Genomic DNA, 19,200 nt, shown 5'->3' with positions numbered 1-19,200 from the left:
GGAAGGAGGGAGACTGCTGTCGGGAGGGCGAGGTACAGCTGGAGAGACTTCCCGCGAGGTGGCGAAGGATCGGGCCACCTGGAAACCCTCAAAATGGAAACTTTGTTATTGTGAGCGACACAAAGAGGATGGCTGCTAGCTTAGGTAGAATCCCAGGAATGTGCACTTTGTTTGGACGTTTCCTGGACATTGCCAGGTGATCACATGGTCGGTTGGCTTCACGCCACACACGCTTTTCCGCCATGTTTTTTGCTTGAGCCAACGGTTCCTCGAATTCCGCCGACTGACGTTTTGGGGAAGTGGAAGGAACCTGCGCAATGAGTAAGGATTGCGCAACACTTTGCGCTCGGTTTTTGTTTTATAGGTTTACAACAACGGGAGTCAACGTTGTCAATCGACAGCAAATTACAAAATGGCCGCCCTTTGTCGTGGTTTTTTGCTGCTCAGCTCATTTTCTACAAAGGGAATATTCACAATACAAGATGGGGGATGCTTAGATCAAAGTGCTGTAAAAAAAAAAAAAAAAAAGGCACGTAGGAGGAGTCAAATTATATATAATAAGTAAATCCGTATGTATTATCCTTTTATATTTCAGATTTTCACGACTCAACAGTGAGTTTTAAAGCTATGTATTGCAATTAATAGGATTCACACTCTTCTGCTGACACAAGCAAAAAGCAACGGAGTGGAATAATAGAATTGTCTTAAGCTTCACCATCACACCGCCCGCAGGCTTGATCTCACGTGATTGTCTAAATCTTCCTGCAAGGGATCGCCACGTCGTCCAAGCGGCTTGCTAAGCTTCCGCTAATAGCGTCTAAGAGGATGTCATGGAAAATGCACTTTTTTAGGGACACTCGCGAGTCCATCACAAGCGAGCAGTGGCAAAAGTCAGCTGGCGAGGGGAGATGAGGTCACGTGACCCCGCGCCCCACAAGTAAAACATCCGGATCCAATTGAGCACATCCCTGCTCCAATTCCAACTTGCGGTTTGGAAGCTTTTTGGCAGGGATGTCGAGATGACACAGAGCGGGGCCGTGATGGATGACGAGCGAGAGCGAATCCCGGCGGGTCCGAGTCGGCGAAGCGCTTCTTGGTTCCGCTACAAAGCTCTGTTGTACAAAATCGGCTCCGTGTGTGTGGAAAGTCAAGTCGCCACGTCCAGAAGCTTCTTGTCATTTGAAAGTCAAGCCGATCGTGTCCCGTCCCGTTCTCGCCTTGTCGTTATATTTTACACCGGCGATTGTCAACCGGTGCTCCGCGGCCCTTTAGTGGTCTGTGGCGGTATTGCAGGTGGTCAGCGAAATTGAAAATGGAAAATAATTGTAACATTTTATTTTTTAGACTTGATTTATTATCCAGCTAATTATGTGGATAATTTACCCATCCAAATGTAGCTGAGATTCCCAGATTTTTTTTTTTTTTTTTTTTTAATAACCTGAAGCGCTGCATGCACCGCGGGTCGGCTAATCGGGACAATGGCGTTCTTCCGGCCGGCGCTGCTTGAAATTGCCTCCCGCCGAGGTCAGAACCTCCATCATCAGCGCGTTGAGCTGGCGATCCAAGTGACTCCATGCTCCCGACGGCGTCTCCCCGCAAACGGATAATGGAAAATGCTTAATGGAAGTTTGTCGCCCGTATTTGGCGACGCTACGGCCGCTGCACGGAATTTGTCAAATTTAACCCCATCCCACCTCCCAATGTCAAAAAAAATTAGTCGCTCTTTGGTTCATGAACCTGATTTGAAGATTATTTTACTGATTCTTTTATCACAGACAAATTATTTAGGTTGAATGACCTGACATGTTTCGGCGTGTACTTCCGCGTTCATCAGAGTGTTTGACACATTCTGCGTTGAAAACTTGCTAACCTAAATTTTTTCGTCCTCCGCAGGACCTCTTTGCCGTGGACCCCCATCGTGTTGCGACCCGCTCAGGGCGTGTGTGTGTGCGCATGGATGGATTCAGATGCTGAGCTGAGCTAAGGTAGGCATTTGAAAAGCCGATTTTGTGTAATTAGTGCCGGTGGAATGTTTGATTCGCTGAGCGCCATCGTGTTGGTGCGCTACACTGATCCTCTTTGTGCTCGCTAACTAAGATGCATACAACAACAAAAAGAAATACTTACGCTGCTTTGGAGACGCGTGATTACTCTATCATGTTGGAATATGGTAAACGTAGCAGTGGGGACATTTTTTTTTAGAGAGGGTTAGCACACCTTATGAGTTTTTAAATAAATAACTAAATAAATCTTCTTGCATTATACTGAAAAAAAACATATTAAAGTCTAAATCCTACAAATTTCATAATTTTCCCTGGAAAAAAAAATATTTACGTTGGAAAAATAAGCATATTTTATTTTAAAAATGTCAGAATTTTCCCCTGAAAAAAATATTTACGTTGCAAATTTATGCATATTTGATTTATTTTTTTTAGTATTACAATATGTGGCATTTTAACAAGGTGGAGGAAGCGCTGTTGACAAACGCGTGTCATGAAGTCATTCACAAAATGAAATTATTGGCGTTATCGCTCGGGGGACATTGTGTTCCAGAGATTCGATCGCACACAGCGATAAATATGCTGAGTCATCACGCGCTCATGTTCGCAAAACGATGACGCAAAGGATTAGTGGTTAAGCTCATATGATTGCGTTGAAAATTAGATTAGTTGAGTTTGTGTGACTGCAGTCGGCAATCGAGAGTCACCAACCGCTCGTCTCAGACGGGCGAACGACTCCTTGGTGCCGTAATCCATTTTGTGACATTTTAATGTGAAACCGTGGACGGCTTCCTATCGCGCGCTCGTACCACCGGTCCTCGTTGACGGGTCAGTGAGCGCCGATGACGGGTCGCCCCGCGGGATGATGGAAAGCAGATGGCGGGCTGGATGCCGCCCGCTGTGACCTTCAACGCTGCGAAGAAGAGATCATCATCAGAGCCAGAATGCTCACCCTCGTTATGTACATCACGGCCAATCAAAGCTTCTGCTCGTACAGCAGGAAACAAAATGAGTTTCTGGGCGGAAGATCGGTGGACACCCTGCTCAAAGACGATCACGCTCACTTTTGATTGATAGACAGCGATTAATGAACCCATTAATTATTGTGGCACAGTGACGCGCGGAGATGTTGTTGAGATGATGACGGGAGTGGGGGAAGTGGACAGCTGGAAGGAGGCTGCCGATGTGCTTAGGACACAGAAGGAGGTGTCAGATGTGCAATTGGGGTGAGACGAGTAGCGTTATGAAGAACAGCTGGCTCGTGTGCTGCCTGCCACGTGAGCCTCCTCAAAGTCCTCCCCCTTGAGGTTTGGATCCGAGTTAGCGCAGGTTTAAAGACGCAAAAACGTCTGGGATATTTATTGGTGGGGCCGAAGGGGCCTGACCCAATATGGCGTCAGTTGAGATCTCAAAAATACATCAAACTAATGGAGTGTGAAGCACATCAACATTTTTGTCAACGAAAAATCTAACCAGATCGTGTATGACACTTGGTTTAGTCCAAAAATGATAACAATTGGGAAAGAAAAAGATTATCTTTTATTCCAAAAACAAAAGTGTTATGTCAAATGCGAGCTCCTTCCCTGGTGAGCTTGGTTTTTTTTTTGTGTGTTGTCAGCAAGGTGCAGTAAATCTTCTTCTGTGGTGGAGTGATGGGGGGAAGAAAAGCCAGTGTTCTTGTTAATCCGCCGCGTTCGTGACCGCAACACGACTGCTGACACACACAAAAACCTCGCGCAAATGGCGCCCGCCGCCGCCGTGGTCCTCTCGGGAGGGGTGGCGGCAGGCTAGCCGGGCTAATCCCACGCCGGTCACGGCGGCGAGATTGCGGCGCACTCAGAGCTCCTCGCCGGGACCACTTCAAAGTGACGCCAAGGACGAGCGCGTCTTTGTGAGCTGGATGCTAATGAGGCCTGGAAACGCCGCGGCGCCGTTCACCTCAGCCTTCCTCCTCCTCTTCCTCTTTTTCGGAGGTGAGCCTTTGTTGCTCTCTTAAGCTTTATTGACTGCACAGAGTGCCGAGGCAGCGTCGTTCATCTCAAACCGTTTTGAGAAGACTTTTGAGTTATCACACCATCTATGAGGTCTTAGGTTCACGTTTGGAATGGACTTTTTGAAGGGCGGAAACAAGGATTGATGGATGGGAAGGATGCCGGGCGACTGTTCCAAAAACACGGCCTTCGCTAGACGTGCAAATGTTAGCCACATTAGCTTGTTGTTGTCGCACTAGGTGACTCCTATTTAACTTTCACAAGAGTCGAATGAAGCGGCAGTAGCAGCAGCTGTGCGGACAACCTGCGCCATGTCAGCTAACAGCTGCGACGCTTTGCGTTCATTAGCGCTAACTCGAGATGCTTTTTGTAGGCGCGCAACAACTATTTTTGTTGCTTCAAGTATGAAAAGAAGCAAAAAGCTGGCAGGCAGGCAGGCAGGCAGGCAGGCAGAGCTCTGTGGAAAGTGTGGAGGCGGGGGCTAAGCCTGTTTTTTTTTTTTATTTCCCTTTCCCAAAATCAATGATGTTGGCGCTAAACAATTTGTGAGCCTATTATCATAATTTTTAACTTACTGTTACCAAATCAATAAAATAAAAACTTTTGGAACGGTGAGACCTTAGCATCTATGCTATAACAAATTATATTGTAAATGCTAGTTTTGCGCGAGTTGTGCTAGACTGACTTTTAAATCATTAAAAATTAAAAAAGCGGCACACCTGCTGCCCGTCGGTTGCTGTTGATGTTAGCGTCTCCACGATTGGATGGTTGCCCCGGCGATGCCCCCCCCCACACACACACACATTCCCCATCTTCGATGATTGCGAGCGATCATAAGCGGTGTTTACTGGTTCCCCAGGCGAAGCATTAAAGCAGATTGCGGCATTAATTGTCCATTTGGACTCGCTAAAGTTCAGCTCGTAGCAGACTGATGATGAAATGTGCTCTCTTTGTTTTATTGCAACAACAAACCAAACCTTAGCAACATGTAACCGTCGTCATTTAAGCACAAATTCAGCCTTTAATGTTTTTTTTCTTCTTCTTCTTCTTCCAAACTGCTGTTTCAATGAGGTCTGTGCTTTCTTTTGCTGACTTTTCTAGATTGCGCAACGAGCGTGTGTGTGTGGGGGGGGGATAATTGTGCGTGGATAAAATATGGTAACAGAGTTTGATGACTTGGTTGCAAAATATGGATTTTTGTGATGAATTAGCTGCCAAAACCAATTTGACCTAGCAAAAGGAAATTTAGTCGTGAGTAGACCCACTAAAAAAAAAATCAAGCCACGGCCCAGAATAACTTGTTTGAGGATGATATTTGGTAAGCCCACAGAAAGGTTGCGCAATTTTGAATCTGCCATTTTGAGGCTCATTTTGTCCATTTTGGTTTTTCTCCTTCCTATAAGAAGATGACAAATTGTAAATTGTTCTCATCAGTGAGGTCTCTTTTGTCCTCTCCTTGCACTCTCTTCACCTTGCGCACGGCGGCCCCTCGCGATTCCACCTCGTCGTCTTTGTTCATCTCGGCTCCAGTCGGAGGCGTCCTTCCCGCCTAAAGGTCGCCGTAAGAGGAAGGCTCGCTCGGCTCTTCGCTCGGCTCTTTGAGGGCACTCACGCCGGCGTCCTGGTAATTACCGGCGAAACGAGACGCTCCGGGAAGTTCGGTCAGCGCCGCCACGGCGGGCGGAAGCGTCATTACTGACAATCTTGCCGCCGTCATCCGCCGTGGCTAAGCCGCTATGATTGGTGGGGGAGGAAGAGGAGATGATAGAGGAGAAGAGTGGCGTGCAAATTGGAGGCTTTTCACCAGCCGCCGTTTGTGACGCCGCGTGAAATCAAAGCTGATGTCCGACAGCTTCCTTTCCGCCCTTCACGTCCAGCCGTCCGCACTCTTTAGCTCATGCTGTCGGCATCCCACGCCAACGCTAATCTAAATCTATGAAGCTATATAAATAAGTTTTATTGATTTTGCTCATTATAAATTTTTTTTTTTTTACTTAAAGCAGAAGTCAAGTAAAACATTTTCTTTGCGGAAATTGTAGCCCCTCATGAGTCCAAACACGACATTCAGAAATAAGATGATGATTCAGAAAATAGATCATTCGTAATAATGAAAGAAAATAATTCAGAAATAAATATTTTAAATTTAAATTAAGTTAAATTCTTAAGGACAAAAACAGTCCAACGTTCCGAACGCCTGTTTAGAAATATAAATTCAGCTAAATATCAAAATAGTCATCAGCCTGGGAATGAAATATCTGTCGAACCCATTTAAAAAAAAAAAAAAAAAAAAAACATACGCCACAGCAGGTGTTTATTATTGACTGCTGTGTGTGTGTACGTGTGTGTGTAGCAGCCCAGTGTTATCTCCAAGGTGAAAAACGTAAAGTAACTTCCGTGCTTTGACGCCAAACGCACTTGAGCAAATCAGTTGCCCCTCTTTCCCTCCCTCCCTCCCTCCCTCCCTCCCCATTTCCAAATGCTAATGCAGCAGAAGGTAGCTGCTGCTGTCGGAGCTTGTGATCCGTAGGTGAACTCTCGTCTCTGCAAGGACAATTTATGGAAGCTCACGTGGCGTCGGAGGCTTTGGCACAGCGGGGACGCGCTCGCGTCCTTGCGGTTCGCTTCTGGAACACATGCTGGAACAATATCCAATATGTGCACAACGTCCAAAACGTCTTCTTAATCATAATAACGGTGAAAATACAGCAGCTGGCGACACGTACGTTCTTGTCTGAGAACCACAAATATTCCCTTCCAATGTGAGCGTGCTCATTTGTGCGGTCCATTTGGCGTTCAAGTTGGATCACGCCGTCTTGAACATTCATCAAAGTGGTGTGACACACGTTAGCGCCGCACCGCTTAATCCATTTTTATCTCCCGGCCGCTTAGCGAAAACAAAAAGTTTCTTATTGGCAGCAGCGGCGACGCTAAGGCCTGTTCGAACAAGATTTGTGTGTGTGGAAATCGCTTTGGATGTGTGTTGCAATGCTCTTTGTTACTACTTGAGTGTCTTTATTACCATCCAATGCTTCCAAATCATCTTTCCGTATTGAAATCAATGAAATTGCCATTAATCCATCCCAGCATCACAAAAAAACACCCAACAAATTTTCCTATATTATCTTAAATTATCTTTATGTATTAAGTATTTACCAGTGCAACAATCCACTGTGTCGGAATTAGCGTTGGTGTTTCGAATCAATCGCTATGCTATACGTTCACTTTTCAAATCGGATTCGACGTTTTGTACGATACTCCGACGTAATACGATGCACCTGTGTGTGTGTGTGTTAGTAAATGAGCACGTGCGCGTGACGAGTGCGCAAAGTAATCATCCGACAAGGGTACGCGACACAACGGGTTGATTAGCGCAGCTGCACACTTCAGCGTGCATGTTGATTCGTAGACACACACACATACACACATACACACACACATACAATCTGCTTATACAGTCAACACCCATTGGTGAAAATTTTTTTTTTATTATTATGATACAGATTTACCCCTCCCACTTGTTTTATGCGCAAACCCAAACTGACAGAACTTGCACAGTCCAAACATCTTCAAGCTCCGGGCAAGATTTTCTCATTCCAGCTTTGTCAGCTTTTAGGTGCCCACCCCCCCCAACGTTCCCCGCGGGCGTGACCCTGGCGTGAACGTCGCCTCAGAGCTGGTGAATAATTCCTCCGGATATCTCCAAGCCCCGTCCGTCCGTCTTTTCATCTTTTCCTTCCCTCACCACCTTCATCAGGTCTAATTGACTCGTCATCCCGGCTCACAGTAATTGGCTTCTAATCGCCGTTTACGCCGTCACTTGTCAATCAACCTGAGTGACGCTCCACCGGAGTCACACGCAAAGCCCATTTAATTAGGTACACCCCCCACGTACCCAGTAAAATGAATACATAAAATAATACAAAAAAATAATTACAAATCACAAACTTAGCCACAAGCAAACAGTCTCCAAGAACATGGCGACCTTACTTCTCCTGGAAGCTCTCCGACCGGTTCCCACGCTCCGGTCGGTAAGATGGCTTCTCCCTGGCCGTTTCTTTCTCGCTTTACGTCCTGAACCTGACGTGTCCAATCTCTCGACACTGAGCGGGATTAGCATGCGCTTCCTGTCGCTTATCTGCTTTCTTTCACGGCTCTCGACACTTCTTTTTCTTTTTCTGTCTTTTGGAAGGCGTCTCGCCGGCCTCCCCGCTGCGTTGAATAATGCCGAGCGACCGGCGAGGGGGGATCCTCTTTCACGGGGGAGAACACGACAACGTTACAGCGGCGTGAAAGCCACTTGACTGCCTTTCCCTTGAATCTTGCACGCCATCTCTCTTTATTGTCATTTTCAAAGGGGGGAAAAAAAAAGCCTGAAAATAGATACAATTCTCTTCGGGGGTAATGGGAAAATTGAATAAAAGCCTAGAAATTGTGGGGAAATCTTTTTGAAAATGCACATTAAATTTTCATTACTTCGTATCAAGTAAGAAAATTTGATAAATTCAAAAAGTTGAGGCAAAAAGTTTTAAAAGCTCACCCCTTACACAATTCACATAAAAAGAGTGGAAATAAAAAAAGGAAAAAGCTTGCTAAAAGTAGCAATTTGAGAAAATGCACTTGGGAAATCTTCAAATTTGCAAACATTTAACAAGTCCACAAAATATGACAGCTTTGTCGAAAAAGTTAGATTTGCGCAAAATAAATTGAAGAAGTAAAGCCTGAAATGTGTGAAAAGTAATCACTTGAAATGAATGGCGAAATAAAAATGGTGAAAATAATTCATGCATTACCAGAAATGCACACACAGGTTCCTTCTTGAATGCACACATTGGCCTCCAGGGGGCAGTACAACAGACATGTCCAAAGATTTCCACAAAACGACTAAATACGATGTAGTAATATTAGATTTTTCAATTTTTGTAGCTCGTGTTGCTCAAAACGAAAGAAAATAAAAACGTAAACAGAAGTACCGGTGGTATAACAGACAAAAGGGAAATCTTCTAAATTGTAAGTCAGGCGGCCATTTTAAAAAAATGACACCACTAACACTCTGTCATCACCAAACAGCCCAAAAGAGAAAGCAGCGGTCTAATCCTTTTTTTTCTTTCTTTTCTCCTCCTTCCTACATCGGCCCCCACCACCCTCCGACAATATTGCAGTTTGTTTTGATGTGTTCCAGCTGAAACGCATAAAAAAGACAAAGTGGAGTCATTCATCACAGGCCAAACTCACGGGAGAGATGAGAAAACGCCGGCCAAAAACAAATGACTTACACGGCAACGGCAATCAAACCCCGCCTGCATCTCCCGGGCTGCCCTTTCATATTTTCTCATTGATTCTTGCGCTATTATTGCTATCTGACTTCGAGGTAATTGTGCTGAAAGGTCCAAGAAGTTAATTTTCCCCCGTCGCCCTTACTCCCACTCATGGTTTTCATTCTCGCGCTCAAGTAAGAACGTTGTCGGTGTTGAATGACAACCGTCAAGATGGCATTGATTTTTTTTGTTTTTACTCAATGCCCTTTTAGGTGGTGTCTGTGCCTTGCCCACCAGGGGGCGATATGACAGACAGAGCACATAGAAGAGTTTCACATCTAAGTGACTAAAGTACAGTAATTGTTGACTTTGCTGACACAATTTAAAAAAAATATATATTGCTCATAATTTAAAGCTAAATAAAAAAATCGTCTGAGCAACATAGACACAGATCCAAGCAAGAAGCGTATTTAAGGGTTTGATGGTTGCTCCTGCCGTGGTGATTTCTGTGCTCCTCACGTTTTTTTGTCAAAAGCTGACTCAGCACTTTGCAAGGAGTTAGGAGATGAAGCGGCAGCAAGGCGGAGGGAGTTTAGGGGTGGGGGGGGTTCTTCTGATCTAAAGTCGAATCATGGCAGTGTCGGTGATCCTTCCTCCCGCCGGCGGTAAATTCCGATGACATTTGCTCCTCTTTGATGCTCCCGATGATGTTCCCGCCTCAGCCCCCCCAAAAAAAAAATCCTTACTCTCTGCCGAGCTTTCTGATCTGCGCTGCCGGGAGGGAGTGTTCATCACTCCTCCTCCTCTTCCTCCTTAACGAGGAGCTGAGATCAGCTCAGCTTACGCCAACCTTCCTCATCCTCCCATGTGGACGTTGAGGCGGATGATGATGTCACGCCCGTCTTGACCCGCACGCCCACGCCACCGAGCGATCACCTTCATCAGCGGTTTGCCGCCCGCTCGTTCCTGATGCGCACCGGAAGAACCTTCACCCCCAAAGACTGTTTCGCTCAGCGAGATGAAATTTGGCAGGCTTGTGAATCATAATTAGAATTTCCGAGAAGCTGTGCCTGAAAGGACAGTCGTCCGTTTTGTTTCTGAAGACACATTTTGGCTCTCTAAGACCTTCAATATGATTTTTTTTTTTTTTTATATATACATACAGCCCCCTAAGGCCAGTTTCCCTTAGCAACATGAAATTTTGTTGGCATGTGTACCATGATTAGACAAATATAAAACGTCTCAGAACTCCTGTCCGACAAGGCGCAGCAAGTTTTTATTTTTATTTTAACCCAACTGTGTAGCTAGTTTCATTTTGCAACATCAAGTTTGAAAGACATGTCTATTATATCACGGCAAAAAAGACCAAATAATGATTGCGGCATTGAAGTTGTGGAGCATCTTCAAGAGCTGTTCATCTCAGCGAGCAGATTGAATAAATGTCTTTGAAGAGAGAGAGAGAGAAAGAAAGAAATCTATATACAGTCCGTCGACATGGACTCAACAAGCTCCGCCTCTGCTTCTGAGTCATGTTTTCGCCATCACACAAGAGGTCTTGGCAGGATCCTCAACTCTTCGCGAAGGCATGACTCATCCTTTAAATGGCTCTTAATCCTGCAGGCAGACAAAAATGAACAGCGTTGCTACGTTTCCTTCAACCCGTTCGCCGCCGTCGACGGCTATAGACGACGCATTTGAACCGGGCTGGCCAGTTAATTAAGAATCTTTATCAATTATAGAACGAATTGGCAAACTTTGTTTCGCAACCTTTACTGAGCCATGATAAGAGTGTCCTTAAACGTCTTTGTTCAGCCTGCAGGTACGCTTACATATGCTGCTTATGACTAAACCAGCACAGGAAGCAGAAAATGTGCTCAGTGATTTTTTTTTTCATTTCATTTAGCTGTTAGCAACACTGGAATTTTAATCGAGCGCCGGGACATTTTTATATCGCCGCAGTCTTGGTTCATATGAGGAAGAAAAATCCTCCGTACACGTCAGCCGCCTGGCATTTACACGGCCGGACGGACGGACGGCGTTGCCCTGGCTTGCCCGAAAGTCGCTGGGCACAGCGGCGCCGTTGTGCAGGTGCGAGCTTGGCCGCCGGTGTTTGCATGTCAATGATGCCAGGGGGCCATCGCGGTGCCAAGGGCGGGCAGGCGAGGTAAATAAAGACGTGTTTGCTGGCGGTGCTTGTTATTCTGCTGATCAAGCGCACGCACGCACGCACGCACGCTTCTGTTGCGACACGCTTTAAGCTCTCGTTTTAAAGTGTGTGTGACTCAAACCAGAAAAACCGCCAGGGTGGAGTTTTGAAAAAGATTATGATCATCAAAGTCATATATTAGAAGCGTACGTATGTATTTTTATTCCCGTCCTGTCGCGTCCATCATTTCGCTGCTCCCTTCCTTACGCATACTTGACTTTTCTAATTAGCCTCGAAAAAAAACTTTGACGTCATAGTACGCGCAATTTGTCAGTGTTGAAAGTGAACAAGTTGTTTGTGTGAGTCATGCTGTTGGTGGATGGGAGGGGTGCTGCTAGTGGGGGTCCTCTCTCTCAGCTGCCGAGCCATCCACTGGTTCTTCGCCTCCAGGCCTTTTGGACAAGCCCACTGGCTTCCTCACCTCGCGCTCACCTTTTCTCCATCTGGCCTTGCCCTCCAGGACTTAACCCAGCAACACTGCAACAGCTTCACCAACTAGAGTAACATCTTTTTTTTTTTGCCCCTCCTCACTCCCAAAGCGTCATGACTTTTTTTTCTTCTTCTAGGTTTGACTGGTTGTGTGAAAACACATTAATTACCGATACTGTAAATACACCGCAAACTATGATCCCAAAACGCATTTATATCCTTTTAAACTGGTCATACGTAACTTCAAACTTTTGATGTCAATTACAAAGAGCAGACCGCAGCAAAAAAAAAGGGAAAAAAAGTTTTAGCCTCAAGCTAAGTTGAGTGTCATCATGTTAATTGTCTAGTATGTGGTCTGGAGGCTAATTAGCAAAAAAGCAAGTTTTTTTTTCAAACGGCAGAAAACAATAGAGCAATCAACAACGCAGACTCTTCTCCAGCTTTTTTATTTTCATCCATAAAACGAAACAAGAACAGATGCTGTCTTGAATGCTGAGTAGCGTGTGGATTAGCAATGTTTACTGTCATTGTGATGTGGCGTCACGAAGCGGCGGCGACCGCAAGCGAGTCACGTGCCGTGGCTTTTCCTTTTTTTTTTTTTCCTCCCCCATTTGTCTTATTTGAGTTCACCCTGCCTGAAAAGATGGATGACAAAGAGAGTTTGAGGCTAATGGCGCTGGCATCAATCAGGCAGACAAATGACGCGCACAAAGTCGGAAAAGCAGTGGCCGCTTCTTTCCCAAAAAGAAAGCTTGCAGCCAGGTGGCTAACTCACGCCAGGTTGGGCAGGCCTACTAGTTAGCATTAGCATGGTCTGGTTAAAAACAATCAACAACATCAACGAACCATATTTTATTTCCTTCTCTTCAACATCTGCATGAGTGTCCTCTTCTGCAACCCCCAGCGGCCTGGAAATTCAATTTCTTCGATGACCCGAAAATAAACAATAGAATGTGTATTTCTAATTCTTGTAAGGAATCACTCAGACGGACGCTAAAACAAAACTATATTCTGTGCCTGAACCTCCATGCAAGATTTGTAGATCCATTATGAAAAAAAACCCCAACAAAAAACAATTCTGCTGTGCTTCCAAATAGGGCAGCCAGATGTAGAAAACCAAAATGAGCTCATCAAACACCTACCTGTCATATCGTGTGGGAAATTATATTTTAAAAGGCACAATAATGTGTGTTTAAATCATGATCCCAGTCAAAATATCTCACAGCAGCCGCCCACATAATGCTTTTTCGCTGTTATGTGGAACAAAGAGGATAATAAATTAGTTTGCGCACAGTTGCCCTCCTTACCAAGTCAACATTTTGTGTGTGTGTGTGTGTGTGTGACCTGCACACATGGTGTATATGATCACACATATTAGTCGGCTAATAGGCTGTTAACCTCGCACGCTTGCGTGGCCGTCATTTAAGATGTCCTCCTGATTTATTGGTCGTTTTGCTCACTGGCCTCGAATGCGTGTCTGTTTACAAGGCCAGTTTGCGTGCGTGCGTACCGAGAGTATCGGTGACACAGGTCGACCTTCTTTTGGAAAAACCGATGGCCGTCTGAAAGCGACGAGACAAATCGCCTCACTTAAGATGGCGGCGCCATTGTAAACAAACTGCGTTGCGTGTGGGTGCGCTTGGCTGACGTTCAATGCCGTCTGACTCATACGTGCTCTTTTACTTTCATTACAATTTATTTCTAATCGATGTACAAGTTGTTTGCTAATTTAGTTTACAATCGACCAGTGGCTGGATTAAATATTTTTTAAAGAAATCAATTGACCAATTTTTTTTTTTAAAGAAACAGATGAGGAAATATACGATATCTTGATATAATAATAACGATAAATAATATAATAAATAATACAAATAATGTTTAATAATAATTGTGCCAAAGATTAGTTAGTAGATGTTTTGTTCACTTCACTGCAACTGTGAAGAGCCTGAAGTTCACTCCTACATAACTCCTCTTTTGAAATAAGATTTGGGGCTGGCCCAGAATAGCAAATCAAAAAGCAAACTACCGCTGTGTCCGTCCGCAGCCTTGGGCCATGTCCACATGTACATGGATATATATTTTTGAAAAGTATATCTTCCTTGCTCCAGGGTCCAAAAGATCTACGGCTGCTCACAATAGGTTTCAAAAAAAATAATAACCTCTACGCAGAAAAACACATTTGTCATCTCTGGGTAAAAGATGAAACATTTCAGCCGGCTTGCTTGTCGCCAATGCCGCGAGTACGTCGTGTTTACGATCATTCCTTGTCCGCTCTGTTCAAATTAGGGCTCGGCAATGATTAACATTGGCTAATCACGATTAATCGGCAAAAAGTCCTGTACAGCATATTTCTTTTAATGTATTAAATGCCACTATACTTTTCCGTTTTCAGTGAACGCCGCAGTCAGAAGCAAAAGACTTTCACAGTAAAAGAAATAATAGTACGAGCCTAGTGAATAAAAAAAATTAATGCCATTAATAAATTTGTGAGTTACGACGAGTCGTTTCTACATATTCATGACGTCCACAGTAGCAATCACAGTGTCGGGCGTTGACACGGCAACGGATTCCAATTATGCCGACGCACAGCCGCCGGCAGAGGCAGGTTGAACGGGAAAATGACACGTCGGCGCGGTAATCTTGGATTACCCGCGTGTCCTCGCTCTCCTGCGTCTGTCGCACGGATGGCGGCGCACGGCAAAGCGTGCCACGTCGAGGCCTCGCCTGCAGACTTTGATTTGTCAGGATACAAATGTCACCCAGGTGCCTCTAGAGCCCCCCCTCGTCACCCTGCCCGCCCTGCCGAGACATCATGTGACTTTCTTGTCTCTTATCATTGCGGCAGCCATTGTTCTTTCTCAATGTCAGTGTTTTTTTCCTCTCAATGTGTCTGTGAGAAATTTTGTTGCCTTTTTCAAGTGTTCCTAATGAAGCGACCAGCGAGAATACAGCGCTCAATATTTGAGACACACACACACTGTGAGTATGATAATGGTTCCAGGTTGTGTGTGTTTTCAATGATTTATGAGCTTGTGAACATTGTGGGCCAAAGTGCTGCACTTTCACTATTAGGGGAACAGACATGGCGTGTGTGTGTGTGTGTGTGCGCGTGTGTGCGTGTGCGCGTGGTTTCCCACCAGCCTTGATTGGACCTCACGTGTCACCAAAAGGTCAAATAAATTGTTTGTGTTGGAAGCCGCCCGAGTGGAACGCGCACAGTTGTAATGGTGGAAGCGGATTTGTCATTATAAGCGTTGAACAGGTCCAATGTTGACATTTTCTCAGCCATGTTTTAAAGATGACCTGTTGGATGGTCCTCCAAAAGAATTTGCTGAGCTTCCTTCCCTTCCCGTCAGGCCTTTCACTCCCAAGTCCGAACCTCGCATTGTTTTGCCAACGCGTTCCCGGGAATGCCGCTCCAACAAAAGCCGGATTTGTTTGTGAACGTTCATCCTCCCCCGCTGCACGGAGGAGTCACAGAGATGAAGGCCAAGCTCCGGCCCATGTCTTTGTCCAGACTCCTCTTCCTCACATTCCAACAACAATCTATTGCTCAGAATTGTATAAAAGGAACATTTATTAGGCCGTTGCATTCGGTACACAGTGTGGACAATATAAACGCATCTTTTAGATAAAAATTTAGTGTATTTTGCTACCGTTTTAGCATCCATTTAAATCGAAATGGCGTGATTTGCAACATTGGAATGCAGTGAGTCATAAAATGCCTCCTTTGAAAACAGAGTATTATATGAAATGGCTCCCTTGTCCAAAAATTTATTTAAAAAAAATAAAAAATACTCTAGAATGAAAGCCGTAACAGAATTTGGAGGGGAAAAAAAAACTATTCATGGCCACAATATGTGCAATTTAGTTTAAAGAGGAAGTCAACCCTGACATTTTCTTGACACTAATTTGATTAATATGAGTTAAGCAGCTTTCAAACCAAAAAAATAACACGACAGTTGTCAGTGTCAGGCCACAACCAATCACAGCCCAGCGTCACAAAACCGGTGAGCTGTGATTCGTTGTGACTTGAGACAACATTTTCTTGTCGACAGTAAGTGGCAAAATGGCCGCCCCCCGAGAAAACAGGTGTGTGTGGCGTCTTTAATTCATATCCCGTAAACAAAACCGTAATCATAACAATGTATGTCAACTACCTGGGCTTCACAGAGCGAGCATATGATCACAAAGAAAATTTGGGAGTGTGTTTCAACGCATCCGCAAGTTCCTCTTTTGTTTGTGTTTGCGGAGATTGAGTGTGTCCCTGTGTGTGTGTGTGTTTGTGCGTTCTGACCCACTTTGGGAGCGTTCCAGAGCGCTTTCATGATGGCAAACAACGAAAGTGCAGCGGCTTCCTGTTCCGAGCGCCGGTCTATTTGTGTGCCCATGTGGGCGTTTGCGAGCGCTTACGCGTCCGCCGCCTCGCCTTCCACGCCTCGCCTCGCCCACCAACGCACCTCCCAGACCGACCGCCCGCCCGCCCGCTCGCCTCGCCACTTATCTTCAATTTGGACCTAATCAAGGACACAGCGGGAACGTTCTTGCCATCTCTGTAGTTCTTGTTGTCGTTGCATGATTTGTTAGGGGCAAATGAGACCACGGTCGCAATCAATATTTTCTTTGCGCCCCTTTTCATGTTCTTGCTTGACATTCATCACAAAGCATGACTCTTAATGCTTGCTAATTGATTCTCCAACCCAAAGAAACTAATCATCCTCCTCAAACGGAGCACCGGGCCGCTCTGAGTCACGTCTGGAGCATAAAAGTTATTTATCTTTGATTTCAATAGAAATGAGCTCACCAAACATTTCTCGTCTGAGTGGGGCCTTCCAAAAAAAAAAAAAATCACTTATTGTGATTACAGCAAATGATACGAATCAATTTGCTGAATAATCTTCCAAATGTGATGTTTATTTCATGCTTTTTTTTTTTAATGTCCCGTGTTGATTATGCATAAAATACAAAGTTTGCAATTTCTAAATCAAATTACAAGCCAGGATTAGAGTTTTGTAAAGGTTTCAAGCATTATTTTTGAAACGAGGGCTTGCGGTTCAGAGTAGTGATGAGAAAATGAAGCTTCGAATTTGCTTCATGAAACAGTTGTACTTTTTGACTCCTCAAGATGGCACTTTATTCAACATTTGGCTGAATTGACCATTTCCGACTCCTTGATTTAAACCAAAATATAAAAAACCTCAACAATCGGTCGGAAACCTTGCTGAGAACTGAATGATCTGTTTGCGGTGTTGTTAGTGTCAGCAGCTTATAGCTGTGGAAAGGGGGGGGGGGGAGACGCTCCGATCGATAAAGTCAAATGAATAGCCCAGCCGTCGTAAAAAGTGTGCCTTTTTAAACAAGTTGCGTTAATCTCGCTAGCCATCAACCCTTCTCCCCACTTTCAGACCGGCTAACCTCCCCCAACTCAAAGACTCTAATTAATCTAATCAGTTAATCAATCAGCCGTGGACCTCCCGCCGTATCCGTGCTAATGGAGGCTATGACAGGCGCAGACCCTGCATTATTAATACCTCAATTCCTGGAGACGGTGCCCCCCACCCCCCAGAATGCCGGCGGCCAGGGTCCATCGATCAGCTAGCGCTGCAAGGCCTCATGGGAAATCTCCAGCGCTGGGAGTGCAGATGGGAAAGTGGTGTGGATCTTGTAGATGGCTCGGAGGTCAACCAATCGAGAAGTTCTGTAAATGTGTTTGCGGCGGGAAGGGGGGTGGGGGGTCCTCGTTGCGGTTTTACTAGATTCATTTTTTTATCGCCACGTTAGCCGATCCGCTTGTCAGTTAACGCAGTATTTCATCACCTCGTTAAATCAACCCGCAGCCGGATCTTAATCAATCAGTTGTCGATCGATGAACATAACGGTGTAATTTCCTGCGGTTTAATAAAATGTCCATCTCAGGACGAAAATAAGATATCAGACAAAATGTGTGCCGTAATATTTCCACTATAAAACTAAAAGTTGGGTTAGTTGGTTGGTTGTTGCGAGCGTGGGCGCAGCGTGGCGGCGGCGTATGCTCGCTAAAAAGATGGCGGACATCTGGTGTGTGCGCTGTGCGAGCACAAATTGTGTGTGGGCGCAAGTTCAGACCCGACTAAGCATAATGTTTCCTTTTAAGTGCAGTACTGCGTTTGTTTTTACACCATTTTTGTTTGTTTGTATTTTTGGGGCATGTTGTGACAGCTGAGGTCCCGTGGGGGGGAAGGGGGGTCTTTGGGGGCGGGGTCACTGCTGCAAATGGGTCATGTTCAGTCCTCACACTTGGTTGTTCTTCTTTCTCAGGAACTTTCAAGACAGCGGGAAAGCGGGGTATTTGACGGCGTCAGCGTCATTGAGTCCAGCAGAACCTGACAGTAAGTCACTTTTTGCACCTCTTTGATGCTTAGCTTCTTTGAGCCCGACTTTTTGCTAGGAAACATTTACCCGTTCAATAGTCATCAATAAGAAAAAAAAAATGGTCACCTGATTGCAAGACCACATTAAAAGTCAATGACGTTCAACTCCATTGATCCCGCCAATAAGTTGCCGTCAAACCTCTTTGATTAGCGTGTAAGATAACGGCGTCACTGCCATATTGCACATGGGTCGATTGATTGATGCATAGATCAATGGACGGCGGAGCTCTGCCAGCGGTGTTGCCCGACAGACGGCGGAATGTCAACAACGCGAGCTGAGCCATCCTGGCGGCGTTCCAAACGCTAATCAATAATCAATTTTCCACCTGGCAGCACAGCAGCCCGGGAAAACAAATTCTCACTTTTTCACCTTTTGATTGAGAACACAAGAAATGTCCATTATCCTCAACAGATGGCAATCGCTGATTGATTTCGTTTGCATTTTACATGCCAGGAAATACGATTAGCTTGCGGAGTTTTTCCGAGCGTAAAACTTGGAGGAAAACAACATTGTGGTGAGGGAGGAGGGATGGATGGAAGGAAGAATGGAATGGAAGCGAGGCAGAAAAGCACGTTCTAGCAACAGGCGCAATGTTGTAAGGAGCCCCGAGTACAACCCAGGTGTGATGGAATGAAGGCCGAAAAGTCGATTTCAGCAAAAGTAGGATGAAAGCGCCTTTTTAGCTGTCACGCCGGACGGACTATTCACCGCAACCAGCGGCGCCAGCCCGCTCCACGCTGTGGTACAGTTCCCCTCGTTCTCCGTGGTGGCGCCCCTCCTCCTCCTCCCCCCGTGTCACTCAGTGAATGAAAGAGTGTAAGCCATGGCTGGAATGCGTAGCGTAGGCTCGCTCGGCATGTGCGTGGCGGAGTTCAGGGCGCACAATGAAAACGGGTCAAACCGGGTGC

The 19,200-nt window shown here is 45.4% G+C and overlaps 1 protein-coding gene across 2 annotated transcripts in view; it reads left to right on the top strand.

The window, feature by feature from the left end:
- sema6cb (semaphorin 6Cb) overlaps positions 1-19,200 on the top strand; it is a 46,971-nt gene that overhangs the window by 6,419 nt on the left and 21,352 nt on the right. For both annotated transcript variants that reach the window (XM_049729312.2, XM_049729311.2), the window contains exons 2-3: positions 1,894-1,985; positions 18,179-18,249. The gene's annotated coding sequence lies outside the window, so the exon portion shown is untranslated. The remainder of the gene's footprint in view (positions 1-1,893; positions 1,986-18,178; positions 18,250-19,200) is intronic.

Source organism: Syngnathus scovelli, chromosome 9 (genome assembly GCF_024217435.2).
Source record: "Syngnathus scovelli strain Florida chromosome 9, RoL_Ssco_1.2, whole genome shotgun sequence".
In the NCBI taxonomy this organism is placed as follows: domain Eukaryota; kingdom Metazoa; phylum Chordata; class Actinopteri; order Syngnathiformes; family Syngnathidae; genus Syngnathus; species Syngnathus scovelli.
The sequence above is the reverse complement of the archived record's forward strand: the minus strand, read 5'-3'. Positions and strand labels throughout refer to the sequence as shown.